This window comes from Rhyacophila brunnea, unplaced genomic scaffold (genome assembly GCF_057557595.1).
Source record: "Rhyacophila brunnea isolate RB1 unplaced genomic scaffold, BYU_Rbru_1.0 scaffold_3, whole genome shotgun sequence".
NCBI lineage: Eukaryota > Metazoa > Arthropoda > Insecta > Trichoptera > Rhyacophilidae > Rhyacophila > Rhyacophila brunnea.
Window position 1 is genome coordinate 28,603,518 of NW_028232965.1, and position 20,942 is coordinate 28,624,459.

Sequence of the window (20,942 nt, forward strand, 5' to 3'; positions counted from 1 at the left end):
TTTCACTCGAATTATGTGCGTTGTTGTCATAAGCAGAAAAGTTTGAGCGGGCGACCTCTTGTGGAATGAAGACAGGCGCTTGAATCTCTGATTCACTCTTGGTTTCCTTTTTTCCATCAATTTCTGAAGGGTAAAGAGCACTGGAGCTGTCACTTGAATTTTTAAATCTCTGGTATCGTTTTTGGCTGTTAAAAAGAGTGCTCGGTAATGTTAGTTTGAATTAAAAATGATTTCATCTTTCAGCTATGTAACAGGGAACACTAATTATATAAAAGTTAAACAGTTTATCTAGTTAATCTGGTAAAACGTATTAAAAGGTGTTTTCAAATGATCAGTATTGCTATTCAATCAGTCTTTGTTTCCGTCGAACTGTTGGTTAAACTGACGTGTAAATGCAAAACTGAAGCAGCCGACTGAAACCAAAACGGAGACGAGACTGGATGGATTTTCTGTCAGTTATTGTATCCGTTTTTAGAGTTGCCATTTAAATTAATGTGTAAAATAGTATGTTGCCGTATTCTTAATACTACTTTTCTAATTTTGATTGAAATATTATAATATCTTTACATATAGGTACTGCATTACACCAACCAAGAAAATAAGAGTTTAGAAAGTAATTATAAAAACAATATTCATTTTTAGTGGATAAAAAATATGTAAACATACACCGCCGATTCCGAACTGACCTGGCAACTGAAACCTCGACTGAACGGACAACTGATCGTCTACATACACTGTCGTTTTAAAACTGAACGGACCAAAATAGAAACCTCGACTGAACGGACAACAGAACTGACGTTTATAAGGACCTTAATAATATCTTAAATAATAATCACAATTCTTTTTAATGAGGTACCGTCTCTTTTTCATATAACAAACAGTATCTCTATTTTTAGATGTTTGACTATGATATTATTTATTTTAAAGATAAATTGCCATATTAACTTCAAGACTGAGAAGATGTACCTCCATAGTTTCATATACGAGGATTGGGTGTTTGCCATTCATTCAACGCATTGAGTTCGTGGACTGAATTCAAGTGCACAATATATTAATTGATATCTTGTGAATTTATCCCAGCCGCAGGATTCAAACTTGTGATAAAGGTCAAGCGTCCTACCTCTGTTCAAAGGTTTGTGCAAAATTACTTTTTTCAGATTTATTACACTTTCGTTTCTTAACGCATTTAGTGCTAACGCCGCGACTGGCGCGTTTGGAGTACTTGACCATTAGATATAATTAACGTGTTATTTAAATGTGGTAATTAAAAGGTAATTAAAAGGTCAGCAGTGATTGTGATAAAGAATAGTATATACAATACTTACAAAACGAGGAAGTACCAAACACCAAAACCAACAAGTAGGAGGAATAATATCACTGCTAATATAGACACTGCTACGATTAATCCAACATTATCACTAGTTTGGTTTAGTTTTTCGTTAGCAAATGTAGTGTGGGCTAAATCAGTTGCGCCAATGGTCCATTTCAAATTATTGTTGTTTTCTATAATACTAAAATGTAAAAAAGTTGTATTGTAGTTAGACTCAAGAATATATTTAAATAAATCACAATGTATGCATGTGTTACACCGAATGTGCGAAATTGACTATTACATGAAATGGCCAAAATTTTGGCTAATTCATGTAACAGTCAAGCCTGTTGCCTTATTCATGAATTAGGTAAATTTTCTGCTGGGTACATGAATTCGCCAGGGTATGGAATTCTTGAACTGTCAACATGACAGAAGAAAAAGTAAATTTAATACGGATGGTTTTATTAGTTATAATTGGACATAATATAATATTATTATTATTAGGTTAGGTTAGGTTAGGTTAGGTTAGGTTTGGTTTTGTAATTCTGAATTAAAGTATTCAACTGAATGTCCATTTTGAGGTTAGCTATCAAGTGTCAACAAACTATCACAAACATTATATCGACCAAGCACGAATCAAATCACGAAAATACTTTTCAATAAAATTCTTCCGTTATCATATTATAGTTCTAGATTTCTTTGCGCATAGTAAATAGATATGAAAGTCATTGCAGTTACATATTGATTGGTATATTTTTATATTATAATCAATGACATTTGTTTAGTTTGATTAGTTGCAAAAAATACCACCGGAGCGCGATCATCTATTTTGACCATAGATAATATATGTACATTTTGACCAATGCACGAGCATTTTGATACATTTAGTTTAGTTGCAAAAAATACCACCGTAGCGCTACTATCTAATTTGTCCAAGACATGAACTAGACAGAAAAATTACTGCCGAATTCACGCACTCTCCAGATATTTTGTCTAATTCATGAATAAGGTAACGGGCTTGCATTTTTCATGATTTAGGCAAAATTTTGCCCATTTCATGTAATATTCAATTTCGCACAATCGGCGTAACACATGCAGCCGATTCCAAGTTTAACTGAAAAAAGTGTTAAAAAGTCAATTTTCATTTACCTTGAATAATCTTTGGCGATGAGTAGTTCACCTTTATTATCGAACATGTAAACAAATATCACAAGTGAAGAATCAATATCTTTATCAAAATCATCAGCGAATCTTTTCATTCTCAATGTTTTTGTGTTGTTGCTAGCATATTTTTCAATTGGTAGGACTGCAGCGAAGAGCATTTGCGTTGAAAAGGTTGTTGCATTTGAAATTGCTTCGATAATTTCAGGACAATTTTCAACTAAGGCATCTTTGATTGTCAATACTGCTATATGCTCTATATCCATAAATTTAACCTGCAAAATTAGTGATCAGTTGGTCATATTTTTGAAGTTATACTTCTTTAGGCGCGTTTGTAAAATCAGATCAGAGTGTATTTTTGGCGTGTGACATGTAACACATAATTAATTTTTTCACACGAAAAAAATCGCGCTCGATTGGATTCGAACCACGATTGTTCGGTTATCAGCCGAACTCACTGCCTTTACGCCACAGTATGATAATGCAATCGTGACGATTATACAGTATAATTTTATAGTTTATTCCATTGCCTAGGCAGCGTATTTATTATTATATGTATGAAGAATTGTTCTGTTGCCTAGGAAACGAATTTATTATTGTTGGCCAAAATAATATAAACGAGACGAGAAATAATTTATTTATTGATATAAGTTAAAGTGTCTAGAAATAAACCAGCGGCACTCCAATAAGCGGCCCTCCTTTATTCTAGTTTTTATTGATATGGGGCTATTAAAACGTCAATTCTATCTTATATCATACTTTATTATTTGACAGAAACATGACGTCTCGCGCAATGATGTGATCATAGCCGACCATAGTGACCATAGAATAAGGAGTATGGATTATTTTGCTTGGTGAAAAATATTCTTTTTCATTGTGAATTGTACCTACACCTTTTTATATGTGATTAGCTGTCAAAACTAAGTTTAATATTTTAAAGTGTGATAGGTACGTTACTTTTGTTTGGTATTACATATTTAGTTTATGTGAAAACTATTTTCTAACTGTTTGAATATTTTTGGTTGATGTGAATTTTGACTAACGAGGTGTGCGATTATTTTATTTTGTTACGCCAAAGAAGTATAACCTCTAACGCGCGTACATAAGTACACACACGGATTTTTTTCAATATTGGTACTACTTCACATTTTTCAGTCAGATTGAGTTTTGGTTTTGTAGGTGTTGTTATGTACACTGTAATTATTTATAACAAGTAATTTTTTATTGAGGTATTCCTTAATAATAAACAATAGTCCCAACTAATTAAAAAAAATTAATAAAAATCTCATCTTTGCATCATCATCATCCTCAGTGGCTTAACAACCCACGGCGGGTCCTTACTTCCTCCATATCTACTCTGGGTCATTATCTTCTTGGTGTGTGTACTGGCCGATGTTGGATCCTTGATGACATCATCCAACAACCAAAGTTTGGGCCTGTCAGTAAACTTGTGACTGTCAGGCCTATTATCCAGGATGCTCCTCAGGCCTTGGATATTGTCCATTCACACTACACGGCCCACCCATCGGAGTCTACCAAGTTTAACAAATGAGGAGATACATTTTTCTTGGAGGAGCTTGTAGGTCTTCAAGTTGTGCTCACTTTCAGATCCTAGTAAGGGGCCACATATTAATTAATCACAATAATTTATTTTAATTATTCTATTGATGTACCGTTATCTCTACATCCGTCATCCATATTCCATCAGACGCCGTTACATTGAATGTGTAAAGTTTATCCATTCCTTCCAAAGCATTTTCTTTAGGATAAATAACTCCAGTGTCCGGGTGTGCCACGAAGCTTTCAGATTTTGTGGAATACTGTATTTTAGCATTCACACCAATGTCTTTATCAGTTGCCTAAAAGAATTACATTGTATCTTTATCAAAAATGTTGGAACACTAGATTCTTTTCTATTTCTATTTCTGAGGTTTTTCAAAATTATGTAAGTATTTTCAATAATAAAAATCATAATATTCTCAAATCTTGAGTATATTCAGTATTGGATGAAGAATTATTTAATTACATTGTATCTTTTTATACATTATAAAGAGTGTAGGTAATACTTACGTTGACTGTTGTCAGAGATGGTGGACGCAGTAGAAATGCTAATTCTTTAGAAGGATATCCTACGAGTAATTTATTATTTTCAAAAATAGGCGAATTGTCATTGATATCGTTTATAACAATAGACACTTGTCCAATAAAAGGTGAGAAAGGAATATTGTTTGTAAATATCCAGTTTCTTTCACCAGGTTTTATGTTCTCAAAGGAATTTATTCTGTTTGACATACAGACTTGTTCTGTTGTGAGGAAAGCTGTGCTATTCTCACATTCAACGTTTATTTCAAGCTGAACCTGCGACAGATGCATGAAAGCTATTAATGGATCTTCTCTGTCAACCTTTGCAATAGTTTGTAATATTCCAGTGGTAGAATTTATCGAGAACCATGTTTGATTGTCTGGCGATGTATCTTTTATTACATATGTACAGTTGCTTTCGAGTATTTCATTTCCAATATAAATTTTATCATACAGTTTTTCTTCTTCTATCTCAGTTATAAACAATGGATAGAGCGGTTGTTTAATTTCTTCAACAGATGAAATATATCTAACTCCAAGTTGTACCTAGAAAATAAAATATAGTACCTACATAAATAGTTTTATGAAGATAACATTATTTTCTTGTCTCAAATATATAGTTATAATATATTTTAAATATGACTTAAGTAGTGTCTAATCTGGCTTTGTGTCAAAGTAAACCAACGTAACACTCAACTGCAAAATCATTAAAAAATGTCATAATTTATTATTTCAGAGTACGAAACGTCAGAAATAATATTTAACAGGCCAGCAGGCTACGTACATTTGATTTGAAGGACCGACATCTATAATTTGAGGTGAGAACACTAATATCTCAAAATACTAAATAAATTGTAAAGTGACAATGTACTTCTCAAGGACAAAGCAGAGGAAAGTAAACAATTAAGATTGTATGTATTATATCGTGGTATCGCAGTAATCTTTCCACTTCTCCCCATAACTTTTATGCTATTTTACCAGTTAAGTTTTGTTTGGTTTCAAACTGACAGCAGCATTCGTGCGACTGTGTGAATTATAGTACAATACTATGATTATAGTATGTTTAGTAATACCTGTGCCTGAATCCACAACTTTATTTGAGATACAAGCAGTATTTTCATATTTTAGTCTTTACTAATTTAAAAAATGCACCTAGATCAGTGAAATTTAAACTGTACGCCGATCAATACTCGCAAGTTATTTAAAAAAAAAAATTTTAGACAATCTTAATACAATATTATGTTGATAATGATCACAATGATAGAATCCGGTATTGCACCAGTCTGTGATATTCAATACTTCCTCACGATATAAAATTATAAAATTGTTTTTATTTTTCACTTTTGCGACTGGTTTCAAAAATACTTTAAGGAAGATAATTTGGAGAAGTTCACATGTATTCAAGATATGAGAGAGATGAGAGGGGGAGCTGTAGTGTCATCCCGTGTGGTTAGGAGGTCATGTATTTCTTGGGGGTAAAAAATGAAGGAACGGATGTGAATAATACAACTTTTGAGAATAGATACTGCGGAGTTGAGAAAATTTTCACCTGCGCCATTAATAATTTGTGTATGTACATATATTATAATTTAAAAAAATCTTTGCATGTAATTGTTTAAGATAGCAAAATTTGGGGTGTCATTTTAAGTCTACTTAAGCACTTCACTTTGCTTAGATATGTCACTGGGTAGCAGTGTCGATCTTGAATCCAAGATTTGAAAACTACATTGGGAACAGCAGGATTAATCCATCCCACTAATTGGTGTTTGTATAGATAAAGTCTAGATGGAAAGAAGGCGAGATGGGAAAGTTTGAAAACTACTGACTTAAGTTTAACTTATATATGACTTTTATTCATTGAAAACATATAAATATAAGATTTGATGATGATGATTTGTACTCACAATTGTTGAGTCATTCGCCTTTGATAATTGGGTTGTTGCAATAACTGTAAATTCATAGTTTCCTGCCTCGATATATGATAAAACACTTATATCACCAGTTTGGTCATTAACGTATATTCTTCCTTTCAGGGGAGCTGAAATTAACATAACCAGCTTATTAACCATTCACGTACTTACGGTACATATTGATCCCATTTTACTTGTTTTTTTTTTCAACTCGGTTCATAAAATGATGTGTCCATGCGCCGGGGATATTTTTTTTGTATACAGCTTCGACGAAGCAGAATAATTTACTTATTATCATTTTATATGTGTGAAGATAAAATGAAATTGTAATTTTATACAATATAATCAAAGATTGGAAAAGTATAATAATATGTAAGTAATATTCACCATCAATGTTGTCTAAATAGTAAAATATTTTTTTTACAGGGTCGGATGTTGCTTTTACTTTTAAAATATGTCCTTTGTATAATGTTGTTGTATTGACGATATATATGGACGAATCAAACTGTATGTTTGGATTGATATCTGAAATAAATACAATATTAGTGAGAAACTGAATATGTTGTACAAATTCTTCATATTTTGAGTTGTCACCTAGTATTATAAAATCATTATAAATGATACATTTATTAGACGTGAATTGACACATTTGATATCAAAAAGCTTTTCCTTTTTTTTTTTTTTTTAAATATAGACTTTCTGTTGACTTTCTTTCCAATCAACCTATTATATATTTTAAACTTATTACTTTACTGGTCTTTATAAAGTTTGTTTAAAGTTGTATCACCTATAGTCCTATTCCAATTTGTAGCAATTATTTTAATTAAATGTATTCTTATTACTGCTGAATGTAATTTTTCTTTGAATACTTATGACTGGGAAATTCCTTTGCTTGTGAATAATGTAATTTTTACGATCTTTTAACATATTAATTTAGTATATAAACAGTAAGGAACTCTAATCTTTGTTAGTTGTATGTTATTTACCATAAACATAGAATCTGAAGTTGACGAAAAGCGAAACCTGGGTTGGTAAATCCGATTCCCATGGAAAAATAACAACCTTTCACCAATTCGATTTAAATACGTTTAATGAAGTATTTTTTTTTATTCAATGAATAATTTTATTCACGAGACGAAAAATTCTTTATTGAATATACATATTTTGCATGCTAATTAATATTATCTCAATTTCAGAAGCTCTTCAGTTGTGTAACTACTAGTAAAATACATCATTATTAGGTAAAATGCAGATGATTCAGTTAGTAAAGTGCATTGGCCGAAATCTGATGAATGCGGGTTCAAATCCCGGTGCCATTTATTTCAAGTCTTTAACTAGTAGGTGTGTTTTTAAATTATGTATCTTAAATAGGTACATTTATTAAAGTTTTCCTTGTACATACCCATATCACTCACTAAATCCACTGTAATTATCGTGATACCAGTTTTGTTAGCAGGACCGTGTGCGTTTAATGTAAGTAACAAATATTTTCTTTCTTCCAGTAATGATTCATCAAGAGGGTCAACAACATCAATTTTAATTTTCTCATTTGAAATGACGAAAGTAAATAAATTGCTTTTTTCTGAAAACAATAAAAAACAAACATAATATCAAATAAAGGGTTAAAGCATTCATTATGGTGATTATATTAAATTCGATAGTTTGAACATAAAGGTTATGATGGTACAGATTTACTAATACAAAATAGATCCACAATGGCACCAAAGTAGAACCTGGTCAACATCATCCATCTATCTACGAGGGTGGGTCAATAAGTCCTTAGAAAAGCCGACAGGTGGCGCGACTAGTACTGTAAGCGGTTTGTTTTCATGCAGCGGCACTACCGATTCAGTATGCTGCGAAGTTTCAATCAGATTGGTCGAGTTGTTGTGTGTTTCTCGTACGTTTAAAAAAAAAATTTGCTTGTGGAAAATGGAAAAATGGAAAATGGAGAAAATTGAGTTTAGAGCTGTTATTAAACATTTTAATATAAAAGGGTTAACAGCAAAGGAAATAAAAAATGAGTTGGATTTAGTTCACGGCATATCTGCTCCTTCACTTGCAACTATTTATAACTGGTTAAATGAATTTAAACGTGGTCGTACATCAACAAAGGATGAACCACGCTCAGGACGTCCTGTAGAGGTGACTACACCAGAAATGATCAATAAAATCCACGATATGGTGTTAAGTGACCGAAGATTAAAGTTGAGTGAGATAATTGAGGTTACAGGGATCTCAAAAGGTAGCGTCATTTCTATTTTACATGACAAATTGGGCATGAAAAATATTTCTGCAAGATGGGTGCCGCGTTTGCTCACAGTCGACAATAAACGCAATAGGGTGGTGGCCTCTAAAGCCCTGTTGTCGCTCATGCAACGCAATCCGGATGAATTTTTTCGTCGCTTTGTGACTGTAGATGAAACATGGATACACCACTATACTCCCGAGACGAAAGAACAGTCAAAGCAAAGCAATCTTTATTGGACCAGCTAAAAAACAAAATTGAAGAAAAACGGCCTCATTTAAACAGGAAAAAAATCCTCTTTCATCAGGACAATGCCCGTGTTCACACATGTTTACGATCAATGGCTAAAATTGAAGAATTGAAGTTCGAATTGGTCGACCACCCACCGTATTCGCCAGATTTAGCCCCCAGTGACTTTTTCCTTTTCCCAAACTTAAAAAAATGGCTAAGTGGACAACGTTTTTTTTCAAATGAAGAAGTCATCGATCGGACAAATGCTTATTTTGAGGACCTTCCGAAAACTTATTTTTCTGACGGTTTAAAAAAAATTGAGAAACGTCTAACCAAGTGTATTGAGCTCCAAGGAGATTATGTTGAGAAATAAAAAAAAAATACAAAAATAAAAACTGTTTTAATGCTTTTTTCTAAGGAATTATTGACCCACCCTCGTATCTCAAAGAAGATCCAGATACATTTTTATTTAAAACAATCCTTCATTCTGTTTAATGTGCAAAGTGTTCCATCAGTGTATTACAAATGCTCTCACATGCTATAGAATAGAGTTCAAAAGCTAAAACACAAAAAAAGGAAAAGGGTAATGAAAGAAATAAGTATGGAATGTGATAGATGTCACTGAACAGCTGAAATGGCAATGGGCAGGAGTAAAAATTGGTGGACAAACACTTCCGTATCAGTATTCGGTGGCACCAAAAAGTTATACTTGAATCCCCGGGATAAATTGATAAAGTTCAGTAAAGATGTGTGGTAGTGAAACGGTAAGGACTGTGACTAGTGGTTAATAGTGTATGGACCTTGGGTGAATATGACAAATATTACCTCCTTCTAGTTTGAAGTTAATGTCATTACTGTATCCGTCCTTCAATGCTATCATTGGTGAATTCAAGGTATTATTCTCATAAAAGTAGCTGATTTCATACACAGGTTCCTCAAATGTTATTGCTGCCTTGTTTTCTGAAAATAAAGGATGAATATAAATTCTCCTCAATCCTTAGTGCAGTGATCTCCAAACTTTATGTTGCTACGCCTCCCTTTAAAAAAAATCAAATTTTGGCACCTCCCACATCCCTTTATTTAAAAAAATAATACAGACTGATACACCCCTGTTACAGGCGGGCTTCTCCCGGTGTAAAATAATCATTTAGTAGCTATAAGTCAAAACGTAACCCTGACCTCTAGAAACGGCTTCATATAACATCTAACCTGATTCCTTGCTCAACCACGTAAGTATTTTTTATTCATAAGTAAAGGCCTTCGTCCGGTGTGTGAAAATCACATATTGGGCGGAGGTGTAATTAAGATAAATTTAATTTAATTTATAAAGTGTAAATGATGATGGATGAAAGAGATAATTTTAAGACTAAATATAAGTATTCAAATATAATAAATTTTGCCGCACATTGCGCAACGGTGAAATCCTCGCGCGCCGGCGCCAGGGTCAGGCTCGTGATTCGCCGAATCAAAGATCATGCGATCAGATTTGGCCAATCACGAGTCCTTTTTACTAGTCGGCGTGGGTACGGGAAATTTAAAAAGAAAAAAAGAAAGTTAGTAAGCGTCCCTTTTCCAACATGTACGGACCTGCGAAACTTATTGTAAAAACAAAATATATAAACCTGTAAAGAAAATTTAAAATATAAGATAATACCAAGTTACGCACGAGACAGACATGGTTTCATTTAATTTTTCCTCAACATAAATATATCGTTCTTTTTTGTGAATCCGGGGTTCGATGGACACCTGAGCTAGCCGCTGGAACCCCGAACATCTCAAGACCCATTTTTAAATGGTTAACAATGTATCAATACAAAAATAAAAAAAAAATTTTAGTAGAATAATCAGGTTTTATTATATAAGTATATATTCATATTTAAATTAATTGGTTTATAATCCGATGGATGTATTTGTTTATCAGCACAAAGTTTATCATATTATCTAAGTGTCATTGAGGAGAGTGCTACTCGTAGCTACTACTAAACAGGCTCGATATTTGGGTTTCTGCATTATAATATATAAAAATATTATATTCTTCACGTTGATTCAACCAAAATTGAACCAGTAAAAATAGTGAAAATTCCGAAATTTTTGTTATTGTTTATATTATATTATATTTTGTTATACGAAGTATCACATGATAATTCTATCAATTTTTACTTTTCAACAGTAGTCAATCCAAATTCATCATCCTGTTCGCGTCTCCCTTTGTAATAGTCTGCGGCTCCCCAAGGAGGCGTGTCTCAAAGTTTGGAAATTGCTGCCTTAGTGGATATATTGTATTTCAAAAGTGGTGTAAATACCAGTGATATGTAAATTGGACATATTAGATTTCGCCGGTATTACAATACATAGTGACCTATCGTACTGGAAAGAGATGGCCGTATAGCATTGAGGTAAAAACATGATGCATTGTTCATGAAGCATTGCAGACAGTAATGTTTTATGTCATCTATTATTATTCGAACTGTTTATTTAACCTTAAATTTTAAAAGCTATAATTAACAGATGATATCATTTTACCATGTTTCACTCAAAGCCTAGTCCAGTGGGTCTATTCTATACTTATCGACCGCTAAAGTGATAAAGTGATAAATATTATCAAACTTAGGGTAGGTTTGTATCAAAATATTAGCACTTATTGTAACAATTACACGAAGCTGGTTTTTATTGTTGCAATAAGTGCTATATTTTAACAGCACCTATCTTGCTGCTGTTAAAATATCGCACTTATTGCAACAATAAAAACCAGCTTCGTGTAATTGTTACAATAAGTGCTAATATTTTGATACAAACCTACCCTAAGTTTGATACTATTTATTACTTTAGTGTTCGATAAGTATAGAATAGACCCACAGGTAATTATTATGATATACTAGAAAAAACTTTCACATATTTCATTAAGTTGGTGGGCCACAATAAATGGCATGGAAGGTAGGTAGAATGCAGGTTGTGCACTATTAAAGAACAGTAACTGTTGTACTGTTAACTTTAAGGATGTTTGAAATTTTGCCACTTATTAACATTAACAAAATTGACACATTGTCTTTTTGGACTACCGAGAAGTAAGCTGCATAATAGCGCTATACAACATCATTGACTACACACTGTCTCATACCAATAAAATATTATGTGAAACGTCAAAAATTATGACTGCAAAATTAGTTACAAATTTTTCCTATAAGTAGGTATACTTTATTATCGATTGTTATGTCTAGATTATTAATGTTCTTAATTTGGTTATTAGTAATTACTTGTAATTTGTTGATAACGCTGTTGATGGATGCATGTTTATGATTGCAACAATATTTACATAATATGAATGCAACAAACCTATGTATTTCTTAAGCGCAACAGTTATGCCAGTTGATGTACTAAGATATTGTGGTGCTTTGGCTTCAAGTGTCAGGATTATATAAGATCCTTCCTGTAATAGTGTTTCAGGTAATGTTCCTTCAACTTCTAAAGTGACCTTTCCTTTATCGTTTTTGAACTGGAAGAACGATTGGTGATCTAAAAAAGACAAAAAAATAGTTACCTATGTCACAGAAAAATGGTCCTCCTAAAATTAAAGTGTCCACTGGAACAATGTAGCACGTAACAAAATATTCGTTAGTGAGTTATCCCTAAAACCACCCACATTTCATGACAGTAATTAGTTTGTCAATAACACTTCCAGATTATGTTGATTATTTTTTGTCTTCTGTAAAGTGCCGAAATGGCATAAATGGTTATAAACAACATTATTTCAATTATACAGTAACATGAGAAAACTTTTTATTTACTTATTTAGACAAAAATGAAATGCTGAAAAGTTTACCTCCAATTAGCAAAAATTCAACAGCTTCTGTGTATCCATCTTTCAATAAAATATCTGGAGAATTAAATGCTCCGATATCATAGTCGTATGTAGCATTATAGATTGGTTTCTCAAACTTCAATATCTTTCCAGCAACTAAGGATAAAAAAACAAACAGAATCAGACTGTCTTTCATAATATTAGATCAAATATTTTCCGCTTTGTGAAATGTACCTACATAGATTTATTTTCTACCAATTGAGATTGTTCAGTGAGTTACATAATACTCTCGGAGCTTGATCCTGTTTCGCTGTACAGAGGTACAGTGCAATTTTATATTCTGGCCGACACAGCATTTTGGAATTAAAAATTCCTTTTGCTCTTTCATGTACATCTCTCTACCCGACTCCTGCTTTCATCCTCTCACACTACATGCGGCGCTCTTCTGACGTGTCAGCCAGTATATAAAAGGCACATTTTAAAATACATTTTTCAAATTACATTTTAACCGCTTGGTGCGGGTAATATAATACATGAAATAACTGCTAAATCTGTCTGGCAATGATGTTACAGTAAATAATTTTTTGTGGTTCAATATCAATTTGATCATTGACAGATCTCAGTCTATTAATTAGTTATTCGAGTTTATAATGGAAAGCTGCGTTCATTTTAGAAATATTATTGATGTTACATTCTCTCTGGAAGCGAGACAGGTTTCAGGAAGACAGACAGGGTGAAGTCTCACCTAAAAGCGATATGTTTAATATCAATTGTGCTGAAGTGTCTGGTTTTGCCGTAACAGTAAAAAGTTTAAAACAAACCAATTTCTTTTATAAGTGTTATAGTTATTGCAGTTGCTGCTTCTGTATATTGTAGTGCTGCAGCTTCTAGTGTAAGAACCAAATAAGAACTTTCTTCGAGCATTGATTCAGACAGGGTTCCATTCATTTCTAAGGTAAAGTTCTCCTTATCCTTTTTGATCTGGAATGATGAGCTGTGCTCTGGAAATAAAAACAAATAATTACAAGATAAAAAGAACTTTTTATATAAGTACGTTTTTAAATTTTCTGTTGAATCATATAAACTTGACAATTCTATGTATTAATAAATACTTTTTATTTGTACTTGATAGAAATACTGAATAAATGTAGAATACTGAAATGTTATTTTGATATTTCATATTGATTTCCATAGTAACGCACGTATATATTAATAATTTAGTTGCTAGGACCCCCTTAGCAACCAATAATAGCAACCAATAATAGTGTGTCGAATTTTTTCAGAAATAACTTTCCATACAAAACAGCATTAACTGAAAATGAATTCAATTCTGCTTAAAGATGGCTAAAAGTATTAAAAGAATGCATTGTAATCGTGTTCTGATATATTCTAAAAGTTTCAAATGTCAAGCTAGTCGGGAAGTTAGTTCAAAATTTTCAATCGTCCAATACAAATCTTGGACAAACAAGAAAAAATTTGTACTCGACAAACAAGAATACGAGCTAATAAAAACGTGGTAAAATACTACATCAAATCAAGTCAACATTGAATTTTAGGGGCCTAGCATAACGATACTTATCTATGTAAGTCGGCTGGTGCCTTAGTCAGCTGATTTTCAGACGTTCATATAAGAAATAGCGTATAAAAGGAAATAGGTGGTACCTTTGCTGGAGAAATTAAAACTAAAGTGACACTTGCATCAAATAATTAGGTTTTGCTGTTTATAATATTAATGTTTGAATGATTGAAATGTTCAAAATGGCATTTAAAATGTCTGGCGTAATTACTACATAATAATATGCAAAATATAATTTTAGAAATTGGCCATGCACTTCGTTGAGTACACTTTTTGTGTGCAAATATGCAAATAATACTCCTATGAAATATTACCTCCTTTTAGGGAAAAATCAACTGCTTCCGAGTATCCTTTTAGTATAATATTTGGAGCTGTGAAATTGTCTGCATCAAAGTCGTATTCGGCTGTGTACACTGATTTGTCAAACTTCAACGTCTTCGTAATAACTGAAGACCAGAAAAGAAAAATCAACACAATCAATCGCTTCATTCATAATCAAATATTTTAACCGATTGATAATTATTGGGAACATTATGTCAGTTGAGAATGTTTACCAAATTGATACCAGATGAAGGTCTCCCACAGGAGACCACCTCAAAGGGCCATCATATTTCCCAAAATACCACAGCCTACGTCCACTCTACGCGGTTCTCGCAACCCTCTGCCGAGCGAAGCCCGCCTCAAAGAATCGTAAATTCAAATTCTTCAGAATCCCGCCAAACACAGACGCGGCCTGTCAAAAACGGTCGCTCGCACCGCCACTAGTCGATTCGTCGGTAAAACAGAGAGCGCGTTAATGCCGGCAATCTGACAGTGGGACGCGCGCGAAAAGCTCTCTCTTTCCCGTGACGCCGAACCAACAGCATCGCCCGCAAAAGCTCTCTCTCGTATCAGACGTCGACCAACCAGGATCTCTGCTCGCCTCGGACGCGAAGCCAAGCCAGCATCCCCTATTCTCCAGCCAAAAGGACCGTGTCGGCGCCAAGCAAGATACCAAGCTAAAGCATTCCTGACAGCCAGCCAAAAAGACTGCATCGCCATGACCAACCCACCGCCACGACAATAACCTGTACCCACTTAAAATATACCAGCCTTGACAAAATACCCCGTGCGTTTCTGTCTCCCACCCCCGCTTTGGCCTAGACGTTATCACGGCCTGCCATCTCCGCTAGAGAGCGCGCGGAAGGCCGGTGATAAAATGTCTTTACTTATACTTTATCCAATTTAATTCTTAATAAATTATACATCAGTGGCGAAGCTGTCCATTGGAAGGAGAATGATTATAACGAACTAAAAGAATAACGATGCAAACTCAGACAGTGATCAATGTGTCATAATATAACTGCAGTATATGATTACCCGAGGCAATATTCAGCTGAATTGAAAAATTACAGAATAAATACAAAATGTTCTATTTATTTAAAATATGATGTGCATCGCTAATAATCTTACAATATACTCAATAATTTGATAGTACTCGCTAGTTTGTCGCATTGGAATTTCATTATTTTCTAGGAATAATAAATAAATATAGGTACATATTACGTTTAGAAAATTCTCAAGGTAGGTAATCATTATATTATAATCGCGTGGTATCGAGTCTTCGCCACTGTTATACATACCAACGTCACTCACTAAAGCCACCGTTATTATGGCGATACCAGTCTCCTTAGCGGGGCCGTGTGCATTTAACGTGAGTAATAAATAATTTTTGTCTTCCAGCAGTGATGCATCGAGAGGAGTGACAACGTCTATTGTTATTTCCCCATTTGAATTGATAAAGGTAAATAATTCACTCATCTCTGAAAACAGTAAAAATATTACAATCATGAAATAATTATCCAATTTAACGTTTTTGAAGGCACTAGTAAGTAAACATGTAATGATAAAACATTGATTAAAAAAAAAATCTTTGAAGGTTTTTTCTCCTGAAAAATCATATTTTTTGACAAATATCATTTTTGTAATCAACTCGTCATATAGCTATGTATTGAACGCAGCCACACTCGGCGACCAGTCGCCCTCAGCTACTACACAGAGAATGCGTAGTTGAAGAATTTGCTAGGGTATTTTCTCAGGTCATACAATGTGATAAACAATCCACACAGAGCGAGCTGTGACGAAAGGATGAGTCCAGATCATTTTTTTTCTTCTTCCCTAAGAATCTTTTACACTGCAAATACAGCATGAGTGCAACCTCTTCGACGTCCATCTTGAAAGTGAGCAGATTCTTGGCTGCCTCTCTGGTTACCCCAATCACCCGAGTAAATCGCCTAAGAGACCACGGTCGCGCAACTGGCTGTGCAACCAGAGTTGCCCAGTGTGACCCGGCTCTTACTGTATCAAGGACACATGAGCCATGACAAATAATTCATTTTTATACCTACTATAGGATTATATGAATAACACCATTAGTGTTAAATCAAATAATAGGTAATAAATTCTTTCAGTGTGATGCTTGTTCTTATTTAAGAGAACACAACCTTTAAGAGCTACTTACTCATAATTCCTGGTTAAATTTTTTTATACATCTGTTACCTTTTTGCATCCATGATTGTGCAACAAAAATTATTAGTCTTGGAGGTATGTGGTGGCAAACAGTAAAAGAGTCTTTATAGGATTTTTTTCCAAAAGACAAATAGTAAATTAAATGTTAATAAATATTACCTACCTCCAGTTAGATCAAACTTGACATCATCAACGTGACCTCCTTTCAACACCATCACTGGTGAAACCAAGGTCTTATTCTTATAAAAGTAGCTGCCTTCGTATACTGGTTTCTCAAATATTATTGCAGTCTCATTCTCTGAAAATAAATAGATGTATATTGATCATCTGCAATCTTTAGTGGATATAATGTGCATTAATAACTCGTTACACAAACTCAATTTGTTCTGAAAAACTGACTGAAAGTCTCAATCTGAATTACCTTGAATGAAAAAACTTTTAATTCATATTACGATATAATATTTTTTATATTATAAGTTTTATTGAAATTGCGTGATAAGGTGTCAAAATAATACTTTATTAAACCCAAAAGATATCTATAAAGTGCACACGTAAGCTGCGTTATTTGTGAAAATAAAAAACACCCATTCCAAAACCATACCGTGAATCATTTGCCTCACGTGAGACCATAATAACTGACAAAACATACGTTACGTGTTTGTCATACCCCGTTTACATTTGCATAGATTTACTGCTGAAAGTACGTATTATTGCGGCCATGACGAGAAAATCATGTGTAAACAATTATTATTATGCAAGTTGCAAGATTGCATGTATGGATCAAAAAAGTTCAGCAGCTTCTGAATTTTCATGCGACAGTTGGAACTTGTGCGACATTTATGCCTGTGCAGTAGAACGATTGTGGCGAAGCTGCTGAAACAAAAACGAACTACACCGCGCAGAACATTTTGACATTTACTGATTTTCACGATCTGTTTGAACCTGTCAAATAGCACCGCACAACGACTACAACGCGTCTCATTTACGCTTGAAGAATCAGACTGGTGAGACAGTCTGCACTTTTACATGCTTAATTTTTGCTTTGCGTTTAGGGTCTATAATAGCGCCTGTACGCGTGCATGGATTTACTTGCACCAATAGTGTGTATTTTAAACTATCACGATAATATCTATTTACGCGTAAAAGTGGTGACTGTCACGCCAATCTCATTCTTCAAGAATAAGCGAGACGTGATGTTGTCATTGCATGGTGCTTTTGACAAGTCGTGAAAATCGTTAGACGTCAAAAGGAGTCTCTGCGCGGTGTATTTCATTTTTTTACTGGCAGGTTCACCACTATCGTTCTACTGAGCGGGCGCAAATATTGCACAGTCCAATTGTCACATGAAAATTCAGAAGCTTCTGAACTTTTTTGATCCATGCATGCAATCTTGCAATTGCACGATAATACGTGTTTACATGTGCATTTTTTTGTTATGACCTCGATAATACGTACTTTCAGCAGTAAATCTATGCACGTGAAAACGAGGTATTCTGTCACACTTATAAAATCTGTTGTCATGTCAACATTTAATATTGTGATTCTTGTAAGACAATATGCTCATAAATCAAAGAAAACGGTTTGTAAAATCTCATTAAGAGAAAAACAATTGCTGATAATACACCTCTAATTTTAGTATGAAAAGTGAACTTCCATTGAAATATTTTCATTCAACGAAGCTTTACATAGAATTTCAGTGTGTAACGATTTTCAATGGAAGCAATAAGGTAAAAGACTATAGATATTATGTATTTTTAAAAATTCAACTAAAATATTATATTTAAAATTTCCATTATTAATTGGTAAATCTGTTGATAGGTAGGTACTGGCAAGATCTGATGATTGCATGATTTACTAAGTACAAAATTTCATATATTTAAAACCAAAGTACGTAGACTTGCTCTACAGCTTTTATAATATTACAATACAATACAAATAAATCAATCCACAATTACGTCATTAGGAACAGATCACTGTTCTGTTCGATATCCAACAATATTTTGTGTACATATAGATATTAATAATTTCGTAAAGTTTTAATTGACAAGAAGTGTTTCAGCTGTCACCATTTACAATTGTTTTTATCGTAATCAAAATAAATTAATTGTCACAATGGTGGTCATGCAACCAACTATATTGATGGCAATTTGCATCACCGTCTCTGGAATGGAAAACACCGTAGATTTCATCTACCTAGTAGATTTTGAAAGAATGATATACGAGGGTGAGTCAATAAGTCCTTAGAAAAGCCGACAGGTGGCGCGACTAGTACTGTAAGCGGTTTGTTTTCATGCAGCGGCACTACCGATTTAGTATGCTGCGAAGTTTCAATCAGATTGGTCGGGTTGTTGTTTTTTATTTTCGTACATTTAAAAAAAAAATTTGCTTGTTTACAAAAATGGAGAAAATTGAGTTTAGAGCTGTTATTAAACATTTTAATATAAAAAGGTTAACAGCAAAGGAAATAAAAAATGAGTTGGATTTAGTTCACGGCATATCTGCTCCTTCACTTGCAACTATTTATAACTGGTTAAATGAATTTAAACGTGGTCGTACATCAACAAAGGATGAACCACGCTCAGGACGTCCTGTAGAGGTGACTACACCAGAAATGATCAATAAAATCCACGATATGGTGTTAAGTGACCGAAGATTAAAGTTGAGTGAGATAATTGAGGTTACAGGGATCTCAAAAGGTAGCGTCATTTCTATTTTACATGACAAATTGGGCATGAAAAATATTTCTGCAAGATGGGTGCCGCGTTTGCTCACAGTCGACAATAAACGCAATAGGGTGGTGGCCTCTAAAGCCCTGTTGTCGCTCATGCAACGCAATCCGGATGAATTTTTTCGTCGCTTTGTGACTGTAGATGAAACATGGATACACCACTATACTCCCGAGACGAAAGAACAGTCAAAGCAAAGCAATCTTTATTGGACCAGCTAAAAAACAAAATTGAAGAAAAACGGCCTCATTTAAACAGGAAAAAAATCCTCTTTCATCAGGACAATGCCCGTGTTCACACATGTTTACGATCAATGGCTAAAATTGAAGAATTGAAGTTCGAATTGGTCGACCACCCACCGTATTCGCCAGATTTAGCCCCCAGTGACTTTTTCCTTTTCCCAAACTTAAAAAAATGGCTAAGTGGACAACGTTTTTTTTCAAATGAAGAAGTCATCGATCGGACAAATGCTTATTTTGAGGACCTTCCGAAAACTTATTTTTCTGACGGTTTAAAAAAAATTGAGAAACGTCTAACCAAGTGTATTGAGCTCCAAGGAGATTATGTTGAGAAATAAAAAAAAAATACAAAAATAAAAACTGTTTTAATGCTTTTTTCTAAGGAATTATTGACCCACCCTCGTAAATTCATTGTCATTTCTTTGTAATAAATCGCAATAATGGATTTTGTATGTAAACTTACTCATGTCTTTTTTCAGTGAAACAGTCACAACTGTTGTAGCATTATTTATTACTCCGGGTGCAGACGCGTGCAGTGTAATGGCTATAAATAAATCTTCATCCAATGACGGCTCTGGTATTATACCATTCACATCTATGGTGACTTCGTTATTCAAATGTGTTACTTTAAATAGATCACTTTTTTCTGAAACAATGTTTTGGATAAGTAGGTATGTTATTATTCCAACCTTTACCAAGAATAAAATAAACATGTTTTATATAATAAATTTATAAATACGTGAAAAGAAAAATAATGATTACCTCCAGAGAGTGTGAAATCGACATCTCCACTGTATCCGTCACTTAAAATGATCTTCGGCATGACAAAACTTTTATTGGTAAAGTAATAGATTGATGAATAAAAAGGTTCTTCGAATTTTAAAGTTCTCTCGGGTACTAAAAAGATCAGTAACAATTAGCTATTTTATAATGTCAAATTTCATCTACATAATAATATATTATAAATAGACAATGTTATATTTCTGATGTAATTTAACAATAAATTTTAGCAATAACTAAGCAATTAGCATATTTTCGTAATATGTAGGAATGTGAAAATCGCAGAACAGGAAGGAATTAATGAAATCTGTATGTAAACTTACTCATGTCTTTTTTCAGTGAAACAGTCACAACTGTTGTAGCATTATTT

The 20,942-nt window shown here is 33.6% G+C and overlaps 1 long non-coding RNA gene across 2 annotated transcripts; it reads left to right on the forward strand.

Moving 5' to 3' along the window:
* The first annotated feature begins 304 nt into the window (after positions 1–304).
* Positions 305–15,417, forward strand: LOC147068177 (uncharacterized). 2 transcript variants are annotated; one of them, XR_015071354.1, is made up of 3 exons: positions 305–1,132; positions 5,292–5,373; positions 14,644–15,417. It is a non-coding gene; the product is annotated as an uncharacterized LOC147068177 (long non-coding RNA). The 2 variants fall into 2 exon arrangements; XR_015071353.1 differs by lacking the exon at positions 14,644–15,417 and adding an exon at positions 7,968–9,311 and having other exon boundaries at positions 483–1,132.
* The last annotated feature ends 5,525 nt before the right edge of the window (positions 15,418–20,942 follow it).